The following is a 7,847-nucleotide window of genomic DNA, read 5'->3' on the forward strand; positions in this document are numbered from 1 at the left end:
ATCACTACTATCGAGATTCAATATAAATAGACCACTCTTCAAGGGTGCAAGACCATAAAAGATATTACTCTTATAAATAGAACAACCCATTATTCTCTGATTTAAATGAATAACCGTCTCGCATCAAACAAGATCCAGATATAATGTTCATGCTTAACGTTGGCACCAAATAACAATTATTTAGGTCTAAAACTAATCCCGAAGGTAGATGTAGAGGTAGCGTGCCAACGACGATCACATCGACTCTGGAACCATTTCCCACGCGCATCGTCACCTTGTCCTTAGCCAATCTTCACTTAATCCGTAGCCCCTGTTTCGAGTTGCAAATATTAGCAACAGAACCAGTATCAAATACCGGGTGCTACTGCGAGCATTAGTAAGGTACACATCAATAACAAGTATATCACATATACCTTTGTTCACCTTGCCATCCTTCTTATCCGCCAAATACTTGGTGCATTTCCGCTTCTAGTGACCAGTCTGTTTGCAGTAGAAGCACTCAGTCTCAGGCTTAGGTCCAGACTTGGGTTTCTTCTCCTGAGCAGCAACTTGTTTGTTGTTCTTCTTGAAGTTCCCCTTCTTCTTCCCTTTACCCTTTTTCGTACATTCGTTTTAACGAACGGTTTTCACCGGTTAGCCGCAGATAGCGAACGTTCGTTCGTTAGCCTGTTCGTCAGTTTTCTTTTTCCAGGGTTTTTGCGCGATTATTTTTTATCGTGATTTCTGCCCTGATTTTCATTTTAATTTATCTTTTCTCTCGTTTATTGCAATCACGCGATTCAAGCGCCTAGATTTTCGTCTCGAAACCCTCTTTCTGTTTAATCAACTTAAACAAGATTTTGCTACTGTAAAATTTGACTTAAGTCCAGATTAGTAAACGGATCTTGTTTCTTTGTCAGTTTGAGTTTCGTTGCTTCGTTTGATTTGATTCTTTTTGCAAACCGATGTTCTTAAGTTAAACTTTCTGGTTAGATCTCTTATTTGAGTTTTATTCGTGCTTTTTGCTGAGTGCTTATTGTATGATTTTTTGTTTGCGATAGAGTACCCGGAGTGCGAAGCACGCTACTACGAGTCTCTAGGTTTCACGGATCATCAGCAAGGCAAGTAACACTTTGATCATACCTCTTTACTACCCAGTTTTATTGCATTAGATCAATCCTCAAATAATTGCATGGTTAGGATCTGATTTAGCATGTGGGTTTTGGGAAGTAGATGATGAGGTAGAACCTATTGCCCTGTTTACTATCAAACCCTTGGGAGTTACTTCTACGTTATGCTTATATTGCCATGCTATGCTCGTAGACATGGGTTTGGTTTGAGTTTATCCATGACAGATGTGAGATTGTTAATTAATGGTTCAACTTAAGATGGCAACTTTAATACACATCTGGGTGAATTGCTTGTGGGCACCTAGAGAATCCAGTGTTGTCCTAGGATATCCCGGAGTACCCGTGTGATCATCCTACGGTCCGCCACCTAGGCTGAAAGGGATCATAAGATTATTCATGCTAGAAACTTCCGTGTGCAGCCACAAGCTATTATGGGCTCTAGCATAGTTGAGTACGTTTGAAGACCTCTTTCAGTGATGGGCTAGCAGATGTAGGGGAAAGTAGGTGTAACTGTCCACCCAGAATAAAGAGTTATTGTTTTAGAAAGACTGTGTCTCGATTCTCCAACCATGGATGTATTCGAGTTTTGTGGGGAAAAGTGTGCAAACCTCTGCAGAGTGTACAGACTAATCACAGTTAGCCGTGTCCCCGGTTATGGACATCTTGAGTATCTGGTTCTTGGATTATCATGTTGATCTCATCACTCTAAATATAATCTGATTGAGTTTAATGATGATGTTTAATTGGGATTGAGTTGGAGGAACCTTCTCAATGTTTAACAACCAGCATGATAGTTAAATAAAATTTATTCCTTTGTAGTAGTTTAACAACCAGCATGATAGTTAAATAAAATTTATTCCTTTGTAGTAGGAAAAAATTGGCTTTATGCAAAACTGTAACCATAGAGCTTTCCACCAGCCATATATGCTTGTAATGATAGCAATTATTCTGTTCATTGCTCTTATGTTACATTGCCAGCATATTCCATGTGTTGACCCGTTTCGGGCTGCAACGTTTCATGTTGCACACTTTTCAAACGACGAGTAAAGTGCCATAGGTCGTTGTCTTTCACTTAGTGATGCCGTTGGAGTTGATGGACTCACTTTATCTTCCAAGCCTTCCGTTGTTATCGAGTTTAGATGGCCTTAAGCCATATTATTGTAATAAGTTCTCATCTGAGACATTCAATGTAAGTAGTGTGTGATTGCTACTCTGTTATAAATCCTCAAGTACTGTGCGTGTCAGCATTACCGATCCAGGGATGACACTGATGCACAGAGATCAGACTGTTTAAGGTCTGGGCGCTACAAGATGGTATCAAAGCACACGCTGAATGTAGGAAACGACCACTAAGCTAAAGCCCTAGATCATTACTATCTTCTCATTTCTGACTCCTCTCCCTTTTCTACTCTTTAGGATAGCGGATGCAAGGAACAAGTTCACTCAACCAGATGAAGATACACCTTTTGGACGACACTTGAAGGAAGTCACTAGATACCTGAACATCAGAATACCAAGCTTCACCGGGACGTACATCACCACTTTACAAGAAGAGGAGGGTTGGGTGATTCGAGTTCAAGTTCCAGGAAGGATATTCACGCCAGTCACTGAGCCCATAGAGTTTTCCTTTGATGCACCAACCTGGAGTCCAGGAAAGAGCATGGCAGCCCACATTGCTATGGGACGCATTGGAGAAGTTTACCACAATGATCTCAAGGATACTATCTACCAGATCTGTGGGCGCTGAGATGAGCAATGGGAGGTGATCAGCACCAGGAAGGATAGGTCTATTGCAGCTTTCATTCAGGAGTTAAACCAGCACATTCGACGCCAGGAGAACCAGATGTGCGTAGGCATGATAGATCTGAAGAAGGCAATGACCAAGATCATGGAGCTGGAGGAAGAACTCAAGTCTACACGCGGTGGATATGAGGAGGAAATGACGATACTCGTGGAGAAGAATGATGATTTGAAAAATAAGCTAGGAGTATTCATGGGAGACCCCGCACCAGGAGGAGAAGACGACGATTCCACTTGCCCGGAGAACTACATCATCATCGACGACACCGATCGACTCAGACCCCGATGATACCGATGATGACTATGTTGATGAAGCTGGAGCAAATATCATGGAGTCTTCCACCGATCAATTTTTCTAGTCGACCAGAATATCAGTAGTAGTAATTCCCCCATGTATATAGTATAGTCCGAGCACTTTTGTAACGATAGATATATCGATGTATGCCCTTGCTTGAATTGATTGAAGTGATATGTTTGTGTTTGTCTCATGTGCATATGGGTAGTGTTTTCCCTCTAGATCTATTTCTATTCTGTATTCTCATCTTTTCTAAACCCATCAGATGCCAACGAGACGCGACAATAGATTTGCTTTCCCGTGGAGCTCACTCAGTTGATCCAGCAGCAGAATGCTTTGATGCAGATACTAGTCCAGAATCAGAACCAGGGGAACAACAACCTACCACCACCACCACCACCTGTTGATCACTTAGCCCGTTTTCTAAGGGGAAGTACAATTCTGAAGCTCAGCAGAGGCCCCGTTTGACCCCGAACTCGGGAGGACCCCTTCAACATAACCACGGAGGTCACAATCACAATGGAGGGAGTTCGCACAACCATAGTGGCCCCAAGAACGGGAATGGTAATGGAGGAAGCAACGGACAGAACCGTTCCAACGCAGCAACGCCCACCAAGAAGGATCTAAGTCACATTACTTGTTTCAAGTGCGGGAAGAATGGACATTACGCCACGGAGTGTTCTGAAGCAAAGAATGGAAATGGCAATGGAAGCTCTGGGCAGAAGCCCAATGCTTTCAAGAGGGGACAAGTGAACCACGTTAGCGTGGAGGAGGTTGAAGCGCAACCAGATGCAGTAATAGGTAAGTTTTCGGTTAAGTCATTTACTGCAATCGTTCTTTTTGATACTGGTGCATCGCATTCATACATATCAAGGGGATTTGTGGATAACTATAAGTTGCCCACCAAGGTTCTTAGAACACCGATGTTAGTAATTTTGCCAGGAGCAGAACATATGGCAAGCCAAGGATGTCTTCAGATGCCTTTGACCATAGGTAGGCATGTTTTCCCCTCAGACCTGATAATTTTGGAGTCGCAAGGTACGAATGTAATTCTAGGCATGGATTGGTTATCGATGTATAGGGGAAACATCGATTGCGCCAGTAAGTCGATTATGCTCACCACCCCAGAAGGAAGGAGGATCAAGTATGTATCCCGGCATGTACCGAAGATGATCTTCGTGAGCTATGTTTGGAAATAGTTCCGAGAGGCTATGTAGCAGCATTGGAAATTCGGTCTACTGTGATGAATAAGATCAGGGAAGCTCAGAAGATGGACAAGGAGATTTCCGAGATAAAAGAGAGAATGAGCAAAGGAAAAGCTAAGGGACTTCGTGAGGATGAGCATGATACCTTATGGTTTGAGGACTGCGTATATGTGCCAAATGATCCGGAGATCAGGAAGTTGATTCTGCAAGAGGCCCATGATTCGCCGTATTCGATTCACCCAGGAAATACCAAGATGTATCTAGATTTGAAGGATAGTTTCTGGTGCACCGGAATGAAGAAGGATATTACGGAATATGTAGCAGTTTGTGATGTATGTCAGAGGGTGAAGGCAGAGCATCAGAAGCCAGCACGATTGCTACAACCATTACTGATACCCGAATGGAAGTGGGACAAGCTAGGCATGGATTTTATCACGGGATTACCCAAGACTCGTTCAAGCTATGACTCGATATGGGTTGTAGTCGATTGTTTGACGAAGGTAGCTTATTTCATTCCCGTGAAGGCCACTTATACCAGTGCTAAGTTGGCAAAGATATATATGAACAGGATCGTACGTCTGCATGGAGTTCCGAGGACCATTGTATCAGATAGAGGAACCCTATTTACCTCAATGTTCTGGAATCAGTTGCATGAAACTTTGGGTACCAGAATAGAGTTCAGTACAGCCTTCCATCCACAGACAGATGGACAGACAGAGAGAGTCAATCAGATTCTAGAGGACATGTTGAGAGCTTGTGCGCTACATTATGGATCTAGTTGGGACGACAATTTTCCATATGCAGAGTTCTCTTACAACAACAGCTATCAAGTCAGTTTGAAGATGGCCCCTTTCGAAGCTTTATACGGAAGGAGGTGCATAACACCGTTGTTATGGGATGAAGTTGGAGACCGTCAGTTGTTTGGACCAGATTTGATTAAAGAGTCTGAAGAGAAGGTTAAGTTGATTCGCGATAGATTCAAGGTAGCCCAGTCTCGGCAAAAGAGCTATGCAGATTCTAAATGCAAGGAGACAGTTTACGAAGTCGGAGACAGAGTTTATCTTCGTGTGTCCCCACTTCGAGGAGTTAAGCGTTTTGGAGTTAAGGAAAAGTTAGCACCACGTTTTGTGGGACCATACAAAGTTTTGGAACGTATGGGGCAAGTTGCTTACAAGTTGAAATTGCCCGAAGGATTGTCAGGAGTGCACGATGTGTTCCACGTTTCCCAGTTGAAGAAGTGCCACGCAGAGATGGCTGATATCCCTCTGAGAGATACAGTGCCATTGGAAGTGATTTAGTTGTATAGCGATTTGACCTACGAGGAGAAACCAGTGAAGATTCTTGAGTTTGCCAGCCGAGTCACACGCAGTAAGATTATCAAGTTCTGCAAAGTTCCGTGGAGCCACCATACCGAGGATGAAGCCACCTAGTAACGAGAGGAAGATCTACGGAAGGACCACCCTCACCTATTTTCTAGCCAACCCGAATCTCGAGGGCAAGATTCATCTTAAGGGGGGGTAGGTTTGTAACATCCCAAATTTCCAATTTGGAATGTTATGCATTAGATCATCATTGCGTATCGTATTTTATTGCATTTTGTCTTGATCCTAGCAATTATACGCAACTCAAGGACCCACGGAGAGAGTTGCGGATTTCGTTATTTTCATATTTGAGTTTTCTCAAATTTTGAAAAGAGGATCATTTGATTTTAATTATTTTCTCTTCGAATATTTCCTTTATGAAAATAAAAGAGAGGGGATAAAATGACTTCCCCAAAATAAAGAAATATTGGAGATTTAATATTAAAATCAAATAAGAATTTTATTCAAAGTTTTATCACTATTTTATTTGAATTAGGAAAAATATGCATTTTTCAAATTTGTATTATAGGCCAAAATAAATGTTCAATTTGTCCGCTATATTTTTAGAGGATGGAGAAAAAATTTTTCAGGAGTTTTGGAGTCGGTTTAGTATTTCTTTTCTTCGTTTTTCTACGCGGAATTGATTTATTTTTTTAAAAAAGGAGTCAACCGACCTAGCCGGGCCGTGCCCGACTAGGACTTCGCCCGGCTGGCCTTTTTAAGAGGAGGCCCAAGCCGCCCCAAACCCTAGCCCCGCCCCGCCCGATCCGCCGTCGCCGCCAGCCGCTGCCGCCGGACGCCGTCACCACCTCGCCACCGCCGGACGTCGCCATCGCCGCCCGTTCCGCCGACCCCGCTGCCCCGCCGGAGATTCACCGCCGCCGCCCGTCCCGAGGTAGCCGCCGGTTTTGGCCGGAAAACCGTTCAGATTTTTTAGTAAACCCGCGGTTATTTTATTTTAGATCTTTTTTCTCAGTTTAGTTATTTAGCGAACGCCCGTTCGTACGTTTGTTTTAACGAACGGTTTTCACCGGTTAGCCGCAGACAGCGAACGTTCGTTCGTTAGCCTGCTCGTCTGTTTTCTTTCTCCAGGTTTTTTCCGTGATTATTTTCGATCGCGATTTCTGCCCTGATTTTCGTTTTAGTTTATCTTTTCGCTCGTTTATCGGAATCAGGCGATTCAAGCGCCTAGATTTTCATCTCAAAGCCTTCCTTCTGTTTAATCAGCTTAAACAAGATTTTTCTATTGTAAAATTTGACTTAAGTCCAGATTAGTAAACGGATCATGTTTCTTTCGCAGTTTGAGTTTCGTTGCTTCGTTTGATTTGATTCTTTTTGCAAACCGGAGTTCTTAAGTTGAACTTCTGGTTAGATCTCTTATTTGAGTTTTACCCATGCTTCTAGCTGAGTGCTTATTGTATGCTTGTTTGTTTGTGATAGAGTAGCCGGAGTGCGAAGCGTGCTACTACGAGTCTCTAGGTTTCACGGATCATCAACAAGGTAAGTAACACTTTGATCATACCTCTTTACTACCCAGTTTTATTGCATTAGATTAATCCTCAAACAATTGCATGGTTAGGATCTGATTTAACATGTGGGTTTTTGGAAGTAGATGATGAGGTAGAACCTATTGCCATGTTTACTATCAAACCCTTGGGAGTTACTTCTATGTTATGCTTATATTGCCATGCTATGCTCATAGACGTGGGTTTGGTTTGAGTGTATCCATGACAGATGTGAGATTGTTAATTAATGGTTCAACTTAAGGTGGCAACTTTAATACACATCTGCGTGGATTGCTTGTGGGCACCTGGAGAATCCAGTGTTGTCCTAGGATATCCCGGAGTACCCGTGTGATCATCCTACGGTCCGCCACCCAGGCTCAAAGGGATCATAAGATTATTCATGCTAGAAACTTCTGTGTGCAGCCACAAGCTATTATGGGCTCTAGCATAGTTGAGTACATTGCAAGACCTCTTTGAGTGGTGGGCTAGCAGATGTATGGGAAAGTAGGTGTAACTGTCCACCCAGAGTAAAGAGTTATTGTTTCAGAAAGACTGTGTCTCGATTCTCCGAC

Source organism: Triticum dicoccoides, chromosome 7B (assembly GCF_002162155.2).
Source record: "Triticum dicoccoides isolate Atlit2015 ecotype Zavitan chromosome 7B, WEW_v2.0, whole genome shotgun sequence".
In the NCBI taxonomy this organism is placed as follows: domain Eukaryota; kingdom Viridiplantae; phylum Streptophyta; class Magnoliopsida; order Poales; family Poaceae; genus Triticum; species Triticum dicoccoides.